The following is a 16,050-nucleotide window of genomic DNA, read 5'->3' as shown; positions in this document are numbered from 1 at the left end:
AACTTCATCCTTGCCATTCAAATACTAATTTTACACAGAGGGTGGTTGATGTGTGGAATGAACCTCCTCAGGAAGCGGTGGATGCAGGTACAATAAAAAGACATTTGTTTTAGTACATGAATAGGAAAGGTTTGGAGGGATACAGGCCAACAGCAGGCAGGAGAGACTGATTTAGTTTGGGATTATGGTTGGCATGGACTGGTTGGACCAAAGGTCCATGACCATGCTGTATGACTCGATGGTAAGTTCATAGTTCCTTGAAAGGGGAGTCGCACATAGACAGCATAGTGAAGAAGGTGTTTGATATGTATGCCTTTATTGGTCAGTGCACTGAGTGCAGGAGTCGGGAGGTCATGTTGCGACTGTAGAAGACATTGGTTAGCCCACGTTTGGAGTATTGCATGCAATTCTGGTACCAGTGATCCCACCCTGACACACCATAAACCAGAGATAGTGATTGAAATTGACTCTGATACAAAATCAAATCATTAAATTGCCAATGGGCCAATATGGGCCAATCATTGGCAGGTGGGACCAGTTTACTTTCAGAACACCTCCACCATAGACTGGTTCGACTGAATGATTTTTTCTGTGCTGTATGACTCTGTAACTGTTCTGTACTGGTTTTAAAACCATTTTCTTGCCTTCTCCTATAAATTCTTTGTTCTTCAAAGTCACATGAACTCAGCCTTGAATACATTCAATAACCGACCTAACTGCAGGAAGACATCCCCACTTCTGAACTCAATTCCTCTTGCTGATATACCACTTGCTTTGCTCATTGCTTGCTGCACTGACAACTGGCAGTGACTGGTGTGGAAGGACACTGAGGGCCCTTTGTCTATCCACACATCACTCCTGATGAAGGGCTCGCGCCCGAAACGTCGACTCTCCTCCTCCTCAGTTGCTGCCTGACCTACTGTAGTTTTCCAGCGCCACAATATTCAACTCTGATCTCCAGCATCTCTTTTCACCGCGTCTCAACATATCACCATTTAAACAATGCACCTCATTTCTGCTGTTTTTTTACACTGCAAAGGCTAGAACTTCACATTGTGGTATTGCATTTTCCATGTGTTTGCAAGTTGACACACAGACCGAGATCAACTTTTCCAGAGTCTGGCCGCTCCCTCGGTTCACTCTTGAACCCCAGAATGAAAAAGTGGTGAGAAAAACACTGTTGTACTCACAAATGTTAGACAGAGGAAGGAAGTTACAATCTGGGGTGAAGTTTAACCTTATGCAGAGAGAAAAGAGCAGCAGCAGCTTCAGAGCTCATGGTCCAACCTCCGCATTTCGACAATGGCCGGCTCTGATTGGCAGGAGGACCAGACTCCTTCCGGTCCTCCAAGGTTCTACACTGCTCCATGGAAAGGAGCTCACGCGCTCCCAAGAGTATGTGCTGTGCTTTGCTGACACTGGCGGTCATGAGCAGTACTTGCTGACACCGTGGAGCATGCTCAGTGTGCAGGAATTTGTTTCAAATTTTAAAGTTAAAAATCACAAAGCACCTGGTGATAGTCCAACAGACTTATTTGGAAGCACTAGCATTCGGAGCCCTGCTCCTTCATCAGTTGATTGTGGAGTATAACATCGTAAGACACTGAATTTATGATCTTAAGATCTTATATTCCACAACCACCTGATGAAGGAGCGGCGCTCCGACAGCTAGTGCTTACGAACAAACCTATTGGATTGTAACTTTTTGAGTGCGAGCAGCAGCTAAGGTAAGACAGTTTGTTTTAAAATTACTTACCGGTAGCGGGCAGCGGTGTTTTTTTCTCTCTTTACAGAAAGAGCAGGAGCAGCAGGGGGAAGTGACGAAGACCGGAGGGGCAGCCGGGTAGGTTTTTTTCCCTTTAAAAGCGCGCAGGAGAAGTGCAGGGACCCCCTGCGGCCGTTCCCCTCAAGAACAAGTATACCGTTTTGGATACTTGTGGGGGGGATGACTTACCAGGGGCAAGTTACGGGGCTCAGGCCTCTGGCACGGAGCCTGTCCCCGTTACTCAGAAGGGAAGGGTGGAGAAGAGCAGAGCAATACTAATTGGGGACTCGATAGTTCGGGGCACAGATAGGAGGTTTTGTGGGAATGAGAGAGACTCACGTTTGGTATGTTGCCTCCCAGGTGCAAGGTTACGTGACGTCTCTGATCGTGTTTTCCGGGTCCTTAAGGGGGAGGGGGAGCAGCCCGAAGTCGTGGTCCACATTGGCACCAATGACATAGGTAGGAGGAGTGCCGAGGATGTTAGACAGGCTTTCAGAGAGCTAGGTTGGAAGCTCAGAGTTAGAACGAACAGAGTTGTTGTCTCTGGTTTGTTACCCGTGCCACATGATAGAGAGTCGAGGAATAGGGAGAGAGAACAGTTAAATGCGTGGCTACAGGGATGGTGCAGGAGGGAGGGATTCCGGTATTTGGATAACTGGGGTTCTTTCTGGGGAAGGTGGGACCTCTATAAACAGGATGGTCTACACCTGAACCTGAGGGGCACCAGTATCCTTGGTGGGAGGTTTGCTAGTGCTCTTGGGGGGGGTGGGGGGGTTTAAACTAACTCTGCAGGGGCATGGGAACCCAGACTGTAGCTTTAGGGTGCAGGACCTGGAGTGTAGGGAGGTTAGGAACATGGCATCAATTTCAAAGGAGGGTGCCTGTAAACAGGAAAGTGGTTTGAAGTGTGTATACTTCAATGCAAGAAGTATACGAAATAAGGTAGGTGAACTTGCAGCGTGGGTTGGTACCTGGGACTTCGATGTTGTGGCTATTACGGAGACATGGGTAGAACAGGGACAGGATTGGCTGTTGCAGGTTCCAGGGTTTAAATGTTTTAGTAGGGTCAGAGGTGGGGGTAAAAGAGGGGGAGGTGTGGCATTACTTGTCAAAGATAGTATTACAGCGGTGGAAAGGACGATGGATGAAGACTCGCCATCTGAGGTAGTTTGGGCTGAGGTTAGGAATAGGAAAGGTGAGGTCACCCTGTTAGGAGTGTTTTACAGGCCTCCTAATAGTCCTAGAAATGTAGAAGAAAGGATTGCGAGGATGATTCAAGAGAAGAGTGAAAGTAATAGGGTGGTTGTTATGGGGGACTTTAACTTTCCTGATATTAATTGGGAAAGCTACAGCTCAAGTTCGTTAGATGGGTCAGTGTTTGTCCAATGTGTGCAGGAGGGTTTCCTGACACAATATGTAGATAGGCCAACAAGAGGTGAGGCCATACTGGATTTGGTTCTGGGTAATGAACCAGGCTAGGTGTTAGAATTAGAGGTAGGTGAGCACTTTGGGGACAGTGACCACAATTCGGTGACCTTTACTCTAGTGATGGAGAGGGATAAGTGTGCACTACAGGGCAAGAGTTATAGATGGGGGCAGGGAAATTATGATGCTGTGAGGCATGACTTAGGATGTGTGGCCTGGAAAAGTAAGCTTCAAGGCAAGGGTGTAATTGATATGTGGAGCTTGTTCAAGGAGCAACTATTGAGTGTCCTTGATAAGTATGTGCCCGTCAGGCAGGGAGGAAAGGGTCGTGTGAGGGAGCCGTGGTTTAATAAGGAATTGGAATCCCTTGTTAAATGGAAGAGGGCGGCCTATGTAAAGATGAGGCGTGAAGGTTCAATTGGGGCGATTGAGAGTTATAAGGTAGCCAGGAAGGACCTGAAGAGAGAGCTAAGAGCAGCAAGGAGGGGAGATGAAAGGTCCTTAGTTGGTAGGATTAGGGAAAACCCTAAGGCTTTCTATAGGTATGTCAGGAATAAAAGAATGACTAAGGTAGGAATAGGTCCAGTCAAGGATAGTAGTGGGAAGTTGCGTGTGGAGGCTGAAGAGATTGGGGAGACACTGAATGAATACTTTTCGTCAGTATTCAATCAGGAACAGGACATTGTTGTCAATGTGAGTACTGAGTCACAATTAAGTAGAATGGATGGCTTTGAGGTATGTAGAGAAGAGGTGTTGGAAATTCTGGAAAGGGTGAAAATAGATAAGTCCCCTGGACCTGATGGCATTTATCCTAGGATTCTCTGGGAAGCAAGGGAGGAGATTGCAGAGCCATTGGCCTTAATTTTTATGTCCTCGTTGTCTACAGGAGTAGTGACAGAAGATTGGAGGCTAGCAAATGTGGTTCCCTTGTTCAAGAAGGGGAGTAGGCATAACCCTAGTAACTATAGGCCGGTGAGTCTCACTTCTGTTGTGGGCAAAATCTTAGAGAGAATTGTAAGGGATAGGATTTATGAACATCTGGATAGGAATAATGTGATCAAGGATAGTCAGCATGGTTTTGTGAAGGGCAGGTTGTGCCTCACAAACCTTATTGAATTCTTTGAGAAGGTGACTAAGGAGGTGGACGAGGGGAAAGCAGTAGATGTGGTGTATATGGATTTTAGTAAGGCGTTTGATAAGGTTCCCCATGGTAGACTACTGCAAAAAATACGGAGGTATGGCATTGAGGGTGAGTTGGAGGTTTGGATTAGGCGTTGGCTGGCTGGAAGAAGACAGAGGGTAGTAGTTGATGGCAAAGGTTCATCTTGGAGTGCCGTCACTAGCGGTGTTCCGCAAGGATCTGTTTTGGGACCATTGCTGTTTGTCATTTTTATAAATGACCTGGAGGAGGGGTTAGAAAGTTGGGTGAGCAAGTTTGCGGATGATACGAAAGTCGGAGGAGTTGTAGACAGTGAGGAAGGATGTGGCAGGTTACAGCGGGATATAGATAAGCTGCAGAACTGGGCAGAAAGGTGGCAAATGGAGTTCAATGTAGCTAAGTGTGAGGTGATTCACTTTGGTAAGAGTAATAAAAAGATGGGGTACTGGGCTAACGGTCGGATACTTGGTAGTGTGGATGAGCAGAGGGATCTTGGTGTCCATGTACACAAATCTTTGAAAGTTGCCACCCAGGTAAATAGTGCGGTGAAGAAGGCATATGGCGTACTGGCTTTTATTGGTAGAGGAATTGAGTTCCGGAGTACTGAGGTCATGTTGCAGTTGTATAAGACTCTGGTGCGGCCACATCTGGAGTATTGTGTGCACTTTTGGTCGCCATACTATAGGAAGGATGTGGAGGCACTGGAACGGGTGCAGAGGAGGTTTACCAGGATGTTGCCTGGTATGGTAGAAAGATCGTATGAGGAAAGGCTGAGGCACTTGGGGTTGTTTTCATTGGAGAAAAGAAGGTTTAGGGGTGACTTCATAGAGGTGTATAAGATGATTAGGGGTTTAGATAGGGTCGACAGTGAGAATCTTTTTCCTCGTATGGAGTCAGCTATTACAAGGGGGCATAGCTTTAAATTAAGGGCGGGGGGGGGGGTAGGTATAGGACAGATGTTAGGGGTAGGTTCTTTACTCAGCGAGTCGTGAGTTCATGGAATGCCCTGCCAGTAGCAGTGTTGGACTCTCCCTCATTATGGGCATTTAAGCGGGCATTGGATAGGCATATGGAGGATAGTGGGCTAGTGTAGGTTAGGTGGGCTTGGATCGGCGCAACATCGAGGGCCGAAGGGCCTGTACTGCGCTGTATTCTTCTATGTTCTATGTTCTATGTAACCTGGTGTTGTGTGATTTTTAACTTCGTACACCTTAGTCCAACACGGGCACCTCCCGATCATGACAAATATTAAGCGTCCAAATGCGAATACGAGAGAAAAATGCCGAAGCTATTTTATTTTGTCGATTTCTTTTCCCTGTCCCTCCACATTTTATTTCTTTTTCATTTTGTCTGGCTGCTCAACGTTTCTGTCTTTTCCCCGGGATAGAGGTATTCCAAAACTAGAGGGTAAGGTTTTAGGGTGTGGGGGAAAGATTTTAAAAGATCGAAAAGACGAGGAATAGAACATTCACCACTAACTGGGCGAAAGTGAGGACTGCAGATGCTGGAGATTAGGGTCGAGAGTGTGGAGCTGGAAAAGCACAGCAGGTTAGGGAGCATCCGAGGAGCAGGAGACTCGTCGTTTCGGGCAAAACCCTTCGTCAGGAAAAAGCCATGGGGAACTGCAGGGCTGTAGCATAATCGAGTGAGTCTAAGTGGGATGCTGTTGGGAAGGTCGGTGTGAATGGCCTGTCGGGATGATATGGTTCCACTGCCTTGGCCACGCGTATTTTGAGAAATGTGGGAGGAGTGGGTTCCAGTTCGTGGGACACTGACACCAGTCCTGGAGAAGGTGGCATTTGTGCTGTCTCTCTCTTCACATTCTGCCCCTTGTCCATTTTCTCCCCATCCACTGCCCCCTGCCCATTCTCTCTCCTCACACTGCATCCTCTATTCTCTCCCCCAACCCTCTGAACCCCAGCCTGTTCCCCTGTCCATTTCCCTCCCTTCTCCACCACCACCAGCGACCCCCCTCACGTCCCACCCCCACAATCGTCCTTTCTCGTGCCTCAGCCCTCTTTGATCGCTGTATGAAGTCTTTCTCAGGGAAGAGAGAGAATGGATGGTGATGACTTTACCTGGGAAACACGGCATGTGAGAAATAGCTGATTTTTAAAATTGAGAATAACTAAAACCAAATATTCAGAAACTTCATTAAAGTCGGGAAGAATTTAATTTTTTTTCAAACAAAAAGCTGCAGAAATCTTTCTGAAACTTGCATTGATGTATGTGCAGTTAGGCCACAACAAAGGACAGGCTATAAGGAGTGAATGAGTGAATAAAAGACAAGTCCAACCTTGCCCTCGAGGAGAAAATGAAAAATGCAGATGCAGGAGATCAGAGTCGAGAGTGTGGTGTTGGAAAAGCACAGCAGGTCAGACAGCATCCAAGGAGCAGGAGAATCGACGTTTCGTGCATAAGCACTTGGCACTCGGCCACCGCTCCTTCGATTCCCCTGTGATGGCGCGTGAACGCGCTGGTGCCTCCGCAGGTGGGAGGAGCAGGTAAATCACTTCCGGCGCTTACAGCAGGTGAACGGCCTCTCTCCAGGTGGAGCCGCTGGTGGGTCAGCAGTGCAGCTGACTGAGTGAACCCCCTCCCGTTCATGGGGCACGTGAATGGCTTCTCCCTTGTGGACCCTCTCGTGCGTCTCCAGTTGGCTGATCCGACTGAAGCCTTTCCGACACACTGAGCAGGTGAATGGCCTCTCCCGGTGTGAATGCGTCTGTGGGTTTCCAGCAGGGATGGGGAAGGGAATCCATTCCCACAGACCCCACATTTCCAACGTTTCCCCTTTGGAGGGAGCTTTCCTTGTGATGCTCTGGGATTGAAATTACAAACAGAACGGGTACATAGCCTTTCCCACCTTGAGGCGTGAGACTTTGATTCCTCCAAGCTGAGTAAATGGTTTGAAGCACTTTTCACAGTCAGCGCACTGAATCTCCCTCACCCGGTGTCTCAGTATTCTTCCTGCCACAGGACTGTCCAAAATCTCTCAAACAAACAAAAGCAAACATGCCTTCTTGATTGGAATGGCTGCTGATATTCAAGTCCCAATGAATCAAGTGGCTGTCAGAAGTTGTTGTATCATTTGCTGTAAGATTTCTTTCTGCACGTCTCCCTACAAAGAAAAATCACAAAATAAGTGATCACTGTCAGTACAGTTAATGAACATAACATTGGTGGCAATTCCTGTGGATTGCGAGATGTCTGCTGATCACATATTATCCAGGCCACAGAAACCTGAAAACACTCATGCAGCCAGATAGCCTGGGCTGTGCATGGAGGAAAAGTTCATTTCAGTGACAATAACATGGAACAAACTGCCTACAAAGATGCTGGAAATGGAGCTGAATCAAGGATATGAAAATGAAATGTTAAGGCTGCTTGAGAAAAGAAAGGCAGTAAAATTGCTGATTGACTTCCTGCTGACCTATTAAATAAAAAATTATGACAAAAAAGGACGTAACTCCATTACTACATTAGAAGGTGAATAATAATTACAAAGAAACTTTTACAACAGCCAACAATATCAGATATACACCATATAGAACAAAGAACAAAGAAAGTTTACAGCCCAGGAACAGGCCCTTCAAGCCTGAGCCGATCTAAATGTACTGTCTGAACCTGTCGGTCAATTCCTAAGCATCTGTATCCCTCTACTCCCCACCACTCATGCATTTATCCAGACGCATCTTTCATGAATCGACCGTGCCTGCCTCTACCACCTCTGCTGGCAACGCGTTCCAAACGCCCACCACCCTCTGTGTGAAGTAAAACGCGTTTTCGCTTTGAGTATGTGCTGCCCCTGCCGCGTTCATTGTAACGGGAGCTCTGCCCCATCCCTGATTCAGGCAGTCGGATCTCGTTTAATGAAGCTGCTTTTTGAGAATATTGACTGGCCGTTTTTGCACAAGGCAGTATAAGAAACAAGGGCTCGTCCGGGATTTGAACCCAGGATCTCTCGCATGCCCACGCACCAGAAGGCCCGAAGCAAGAATCATACCCCTAGACCAACGAGTCACAGGCCACAGGCCCCAGGCCTCTTATATTTTTTGAGCAATGTGCCAATCCCGTAAATGCTGCTCAGTTCCTTGTGAATTTAACCTTTTAGTTGTGAACATGAGGAAAGGAGCAATCCTTTTCTAGGGTGCAAACTGTATACGTGCCAAACTGAGGGAATACACAAGGAAAATAGCTTTAAGAGAGATAGAAAGTACTTGAGCACCTTTGGAGTGTCTGCTCCCTCCCTGGATTCACTCCACTTGCGACAAGTGAACAATGTTTCACCCACCCCTACATCCCCTTTCCCCTGGCTGCTGGAGGATGGTATATGGAAAGGGGGAGACATTGCTTGGCTCCCAGATGTTGCCCAGAGGGAAGGAGTTTCACTCTGAAACTGACAGGGCTGCATCCGAATTGTGACGTCACAATGGAGGCGGGCCGGACAGCTGTCCTGCAGTTGAGGCACGTGTGGAGTGGAGGACACTTTGCAAATCCCACTCTCCTCCAAGTCAATGCAGTTTGAGTCCAAGCAAAGCAAGGGGTTTAAATATACTTTAGAAAACCTCCTTTGTGCCGTGGGAAAACTCCGGCCGCGGGAAATGCAGTATTACAGATTCATAGTAACCTTCCTACCCTCCAACCTCCAACCCTGGCAACATCCTTGTAAATATTTTCTGCACCTTTTCTAGTTTCACAACATCTTTCCGATAGGAAGCAGACCAAAATTACATGCAATATTCCAAACGTGGCCTGACCACTGTTCTGTACAGTGGCAACATGAGCTCCCAACATCTATCCTCGATGCTCTGACCAACAAAGGAAAGCACACCAAACGCCTTCTTTACTATCCAATCTGCCTGCGTCTCTACTTTTAAGGAACTATCAACTTGAACTCCAAGGTCTCTTTGTTCAGCAACACTTCCAAGGAACTTAAGTGTAAAAGTCCTGTTCTGATTTGTTTTTCCAAAATGCAGCACCTCATATTTATCTACATTAACCTCCAACTGCCATTCCTCAGCCCATTGGCCCATCTGCACAAGGTCCCGTTGTGATCTGAGGTAACCTTCTTTACTGTCCACTTCGCCTCCAATTTTGGTGTCATCTACAAACTTGCTAACTATACCTCCTCCGTTTACATAAAAATCATTTATATAAATGACAAAAAGTAGCGGACCCAGCATCAATCCTTATGACACACCATTGGTCACAGGCCTTCAGTCTGAAAAGCAACCCTCCATCACCACCCTCTGTCTTCTGCCTTCTAGCCAGTTCTGTATCCAAATGGCTAGTTGTCCCTGCATGCCATGAGATTAAACCTTGCTCACCAGTCTCCCATGAGGAACCTTGATGAACGCCTTCCTGAAGTCCAGAGAGATCACGTCCATCGCTCTGCCCTCATCAATCCACTTTGTTACTTCTTCAAAAAACCCAATCATGTTCATGAGACATGATTTCCCAAGCATAAAGCCATGCTGACTATCCCTACCAATTCTTGCCTTTCCAAATACATGTAAATCCTGCCTCTCAGGATTCTCTCCAAAAACTTGCCCATCACGGATGTCAGGTTCACTGGTCTATAGTTTCCTGGCTTTTCCTTACCACCTTTCTTAAATAGTGGCAACACGTTAGCCACCCTCTCGCCTTCCGGCCCCTCACCTGTGACTATTAATGATACAAATATCTCAGTAAGAGGCCCAGCAATCACTTCCCCAGTTTTCCACAGAGTTCTAGGGTACTCCTGATCAGGTCCTTGGGATTTATCCACTTTTATGCATATCAAGATATCCAGCAATTTCTCATCTGTAATATGGGCATTTTTTCAACATGTCACCATCTACTTTCTCACATTCTATATCTTGCATGCCCTTCTCCACAGTAAACACTGGTGCACAATGTCCGTTCAGTATCCCGCACCCCCCGCCCCATCAACTGCAGCTCCACATAAAGGCCGCCTTGCTGATCTTTGAGGGCCGTATTCTCTCCCTTGTTATCCTTTTGTCCTTAATGTATTTATAAAATCCCTTTGGATTATCCATGACTCTATTTGCCAAGGCTATCTCATGTCCCCTTTTTGCCCTCATGATATCCCTCTAAGTATGCTCATACTGCCTTTCTTCTCTATGGATTCACTCGATCTCTCTGCCGATACCTGATATGTGCATCCTTCTTTATCTTAACCAATATCTCATTTTCTCTCGTCATCCAGCATTCCCCAACCTACCAGCCTTTCCTTTCACCCTAACAGGAATATAGTCTACATCAGACAATCACCTGATGAAGGACCATCGCTCCAAAAGCTTGTGTGCTTCCAAGTAAATCTGTTGGACTATAACCTTGTGTTGTGTGATTTTTAACTTTGTACACCCCAGTCCAACACCAGCATCTCCGAATCAGGAATATTCTGTGTCTGGACTCTTGTTATCCCATATTTGAAGGCTTCCCATTTTCCAGCAGTCCTTTAACCTGTGAACATCTGCCCCCAATCAGCTTTTGAAAGATCTTGCCTAATACCTGAGTCTTCCTCCAATTTAGAACTTCAACTTTTAGATCTGATATATTATTTTCAATCACTATTCTAATGTTCATAGAATTATAGTTGCTGGCCCTTAGGTTTTGCACCCTCGCCAGTACGTACATCCATGTTGTGAATTAGAAAATGTCCTTGGACACACTTAACAAATTCCTATATTTGGCAGACAGGTAAATGGGCAGGAGTTATACCTTGTGTCCACTCTTTCTTCATTCCCATCAACCCTAACCCCATTCCCACCCCAATAGTCCGACGGCACTTTCCCCTGTAACTGCCGAATGTGTGACACCAGCCCATTTACTTGCTCCCTCCTCACTATCCAAGGGCCCAAACTTACCTTCCAGGTGAAGCAGCACTTTACCTGCACTTCCCACAACCCAGTCTACTGCATTTGCTGCTCATAATGTGGTCTCATCTACATTTGGGGAAAACGAAGCATAAACTGGGTGACTGCTGCACAGAACATCTACGTTCTACCTGCAAAAAAGACCCTGAGCTTCCAGTTGCCTGCCAATTCCACACCCCACCCTGTTCCCTGGCCAACATCTCTGTCTCAAGTTTGCTGTAGTGTTCCAGCGAAGCTCAGCACCAGCAGAACGAAGAGCACCGAATATTACACTTGGGGACCATACATCCATCTGGTCCCAATATCGAATTCAATAATTCTAGGGCCTGAAACCCATAGTATCCTCGTCCCTTCCACACACACTATCTCCTGCATGTAAACCAACGTTTTCCCAATCACCATCAGTTCTGTGAAAGGGTCACCGGCAACTCCTGTTTTTTGTTTCTGATACACAGCATCCACAGTTCTTTCTCCTTTTTATGGAGGTAGAGTTGGAAATTGTTTCGAGAGACAGAAGGAGAGGAGGGAGAGACAGAACAGACATGAACTGTTGATCTCCCTTGTTTCTCATAACGTAAAATCATTGCAGTGCGATCACTTTCCTTAAGCATGAATAGAGTGTGTAGGGTATGCGTGAGCTTGTGGCGCAACGGTAGCGCGTCTGACTCCAGATCAGAAGGGTGCGTGTTCAAATCACGTCAGGCTCACTAACGTCAACTTCTTACATTTCAAATCAATAAAGGAGTACGTTTGCTCCGAATGTCTGTTGAGCCAAATCTTCTTTGCGGAAACGTTCAATCACTCTCGTCTGACGGCCTCTCTCCACATTAACGGTGAGCCTGAATTTTATAAACGGTGTCAGTAAAATCCAGTGGCGGACACTGATTTGGTTCAATCGATTTTTTTGGCAAGCGTAATTCACCGAGAGGATGCTGCTTGGAGGATGAAACAGCGTGGGGAATTACTGCAGGGCCTCCTGCGCATGGGACACACCGCAACTGATGTGTTTCACCTTCACCAGTTTATTCCGACTCTCGGGGAAGAGAGGTTTGATGATTCGGATCATAGCAGCCAGACTGAGGACAGGAGAAGAGCACTCAGACATTCACAAGCTTGTCACCACAGCTGGGTCATCGTGGCCCGTGTATCAGTATGGGATAGTGAGCTGCATCTACTGACTGGAAGCACAGCAAATTGGAGTGCTGGTGGGACTATCACACAGGAGAAAACGGCTTCGACCTATCAACTGGAGTGGATCCCAATGCGCAACTCCGCTCACCTCAACTGAATAACTGTAAACAAATTACTCCGTGATTCAAAGGAATGCTCGGTTTTGAATCTACATTGTGTCATGTACCTTCGAGAATGATGTCAAAACACCTTCATTGCTGTGATGGAGTATCCTGTTGAGCAGAATATACCCGTTGTCAAATTTCCCACGTTCTGTTGGTCCAACTCCGATTTCACTCAGAAACACGAATTGTGTGACAGCGCAGACTGAGGCTACGCAGCCCACCTTAGCTCTGCTGGTTCAACACAATATGTAAATAAGTGTCTCATTCTGTCGCCTTCTCCCTGTAAATCTGCACATTGTTACATTGAACATGCCCACCGAATTCCCTTTTGTGTCCATTGAATCTGCCTCTCTGTCACTGTCAGACAGCGACTTACTGACCCCACTCCCTGTGCGAAAACGGTCTAATGTCACTTTTATTTATTTTCCTGATGACTTTAAATCTCTGCCAAATCGTTCTCGATCCTTTCAGGCCTGGGAGCATTTTCACTGCATTATTTCCTCTGTCTAAAACCCTCATGACGTGAAAAACTTCAATCAGACCAGCTTTCAGCCCTCTGTTCTCCAAAGACAGCTGCCCCAAACTTTCCAATCTCCCTTCATTGCTGACATTCCTCAGGACGGTACCATTCACGTTAACCTGTTCAGCGCTGTCTGCAATCACTTCACTTCCCCGCTTCCTGAAGTGTCACCCTCAGAATTGAGCGTAATACAGGTGGAGGATTCATTCAGACTCGGATTGCGCGGGCGAAAAATCTGCAATACTTGTTCTCACTTTGAACAAGTGTTTCCCTTCGCCGTGTTCACTGCAATGGCAGCTCTGCGCCGTCCCTAGTTCAGGCAGTCCGATCTTATTTCACGAGGCGGCTTTTTGAGAAAATTCATCAGGTATTTTTGCTCAGGTCAATTTAAGGAATGATGGTTCACCTGGGATTGGAACCCGGGAATTCTCACGCGGCTGCATATGCTCGAAGACCCAAAGCTAGAATCATACCCCAGACTAACGAGCCACCAGCCATGGGTGCAGCCACCTCCGGAAGCAGCTGCGACTTGCTCAGTACGAAATACATTGTGCATTGCTCCCAGAATTGCAAGTAGGGAAGAGTTTCAAGAACATCTGCTTCTCAATCTGTCTCGCTGCTTCCAGGACGCTGCTGTTTTTCCTGTCCCCAGGGACCGGGCTCTCTCCACTGGTGGATAATTGAACCATTTCGTTTCTACTTGCAAGCTGTGCTGGTGGAAGGCAGAGCCCATTCACTCTTCTGCTCTCTCACACTATTACGTGAGGCAGGAGAAGTCAGTTACAGACTTGCGTAGGAAATGGGCAACTTTGAACTTGTTCCAAAGGTCCTGTTAACGGAGATATAGAAAGATGCTGTGCTGTCGGGACAGAGAGAAATGGACACTGGAGACTCTTCCCTCAGGTAAATTGATATCAGTGCATTTTGGTGCAGCCTGCTTGGTGCTCAGAATTTGTCTTAACACAACAATCCTGCAGGAAGTCTTTTCTTACACCGTTCGTTTCTTTACTGCGGGAAATGGACTAAAACAGCAAGTCATGTGTTTCAATTTCACCGGTTCATTGCCATCTGAGAGCAGAGGTTTCACATGAGATCAGGACACACCGACAGAGACCAGGACAAGACAACTCAGAGCTCCACAAGGGTGCCAGCGCAATTGTGTAAATTTCACTTGTGTATCGATGTGATATATTGAGCTCAGATACCCGAAGTTTTAGGAAACAAATGACATGGCAAGGAAAAGAACAGAGCGCCGTTATACGGGAAAGCTACTAAAGACATTAAGTGAGTAGTAGAAAATGGTTTCGCTTCTGGGTTATGATCCCAGCATGCACCCGCTGTGCCATTCTCCTGCATTGCACGGTAGCTTTTCCAGAGAAGTATTCAGCTTTTCATCTGGCGTGTGACTTGCCTGTTCGAGAATGACATCAAAAGATCTTCACTGCTGTAGTGTCATGTGCTGTTGTGCAGACATGTCGCCGATGTGCAAATATAAACTCAGAGAGCAATGTACACGAGAGACTCTGAGCCAGCTGAAACTTGCTCAGTGCGAAATACATTCCACATTGCTCCAAGAATTGCAAGCAGCAAAGTGTTTCCAGAACATCTGCTTGTCATTCTGTCCCCGGGGCGCTGATATTTGTCTCATCCCCAGGAACTGGTCTATCTCCACTTGCGGATAATTAAACCAATTTGTTTCTACTTGTCCGCTTTTCTGGAGGGAGGGAAGAGTCCATTCGCTCTTCTGCTCTTTAACTCCCAATCCCTTGGGGTGAGAGGTATCACTTACACTTTGTGGGCGGCACGGTGGCACAGTGGGTAGCACTGCTGCCTCACAGCGCTAGAGACCCGAGTGAAATTCCCGCCTCAGGCGACTGACTGTGTGGAGTTTGCAGGTTCTCCCCGTATATGCGTGGGTTTCCTCCGGGTGCTCCGGTTCCTCCCACAGTCCAAAGATGTGCAGGTCAGGTGAATTGGTCATGCTAAATTCCCCGTAGTGTTAGGTAAGGGGTAAATGTAGGGGTATGGGTGAGTTGGGCTTCGGCGGATCAGTGTGAACTTGTTGGGCCGAAGGGCCTGTTTCCACACTGTAAGTAATCTAATGAGTGGGAAGTGAGTAACTTTGATTGTGAATTTCCTCCAAACGTCTGTTATCGGAGAGATAGAAAAATGCTGTGCTGGTGGGGCAGAGAGAAATGGACACCGAGGACTCTTCCCTCAAGTAGATTCATATGAGTACATTGTTGTGCAGCCTGCTTGGTGTTCAGAATTCGTCTTCACGCAGCAATCTTACAGAAAATCTCGCGCAAAGTGGGCATCGCTTTCATCGCTGCGACCGTGCAGCAGTTAACATCTGAGCCTAAGTGCCCCAGATGAAGAGAATCCGAGTGAAACCTTCACTCACTGAGAGTCAGCCCCAAGGCAATGAGCTGCGGGACTGCAGGCAGTCCAACACGGAAGGGACGGTTAAATGAACCATTGTCGCTCCCTCAGCCTCTCTGTCCCAGAGACAGGCAGCGGGACGGCATAAACACGTACCATCGTTCTCCCGCCAACAGAGGCGGTCCAGCCCATCGTGTCCACGACGACTCTCTGCCACGTGTCTCTCTCTGAGGTTATTCACAATCAGTGATATCTGTCCGAATGCTAAGGGACTGTGTCTGAATGGTGATACAGTTTCTGACATGCTGATCCTCTTTCACGTCCAAACCGGCGAGGCGAATTACGGCAGGGAAGGCACGAAATCACAAGGTATGCGTCTCAGCTCATTGGTATCTCAGAGAAGTGGGTTTGCGATTCAGTTCATAGGAAACCGACGAAGAACAGGAGAAGACCACTCAGACCTCCAAAAGCACGTTACTTGAACGGTGTGAGTTTCGCGACAGTATCGGTATGATACGGGGCATTCAGACACGCAGGAAGTCTCAATGCTGAACAGAGAGCCATCACAAAGAAAAGTCGCTCAAGGAGACACTGAACAATAGCAGAGGATGGTTTCTATCCAT

At 47.1% G+C, this 16,050-nt stretch overlaps 1 protein-coding gene and 1 non-coding gene across 2 annotated transcripts in view; both read left to right on the top strand.

Annotated features, from left to right (window-relative positions):
* Window positions 1-16,050, top strand: part of LOC148144928 (uncharacterized) — a 94,422-nt gene that overhangs the window by 30,327 nt on the left and 48,045 nt on the right. The window lies entirely within an intron of this gene.
* trnaw-cca (transfer RNA tryptophan (anticodon CCA)) lies at window positions 11,866-11,937 on the top strand. Its single transcript has one exon. It is a non-coding gene; the product is annotated as a tRNA-Trp (tRNA).

The sequence above is a fragment of the Chiloscyllium plagiosum genome, unplaced genomic scaffold, assembly GCF_037043375.1.
Source record: "Chiloscyllium plagiosum isolate Xiang-an unplaced genomic scaffold, Cpla_swu_hap1 HiC_scaffold_27, whole genome shotgun sequence".
Taxonomy (NCBI): Eukaryota; Metazoa; Chordata; class Chondrichthyes; order Orectolobiformes; family Hemiscylliidae; genus Chiloscyllium; species Chiloscyllium plagiosum.
This window is presented reverse-complemented; position numbering and strand designations above follow the sequence as displayed.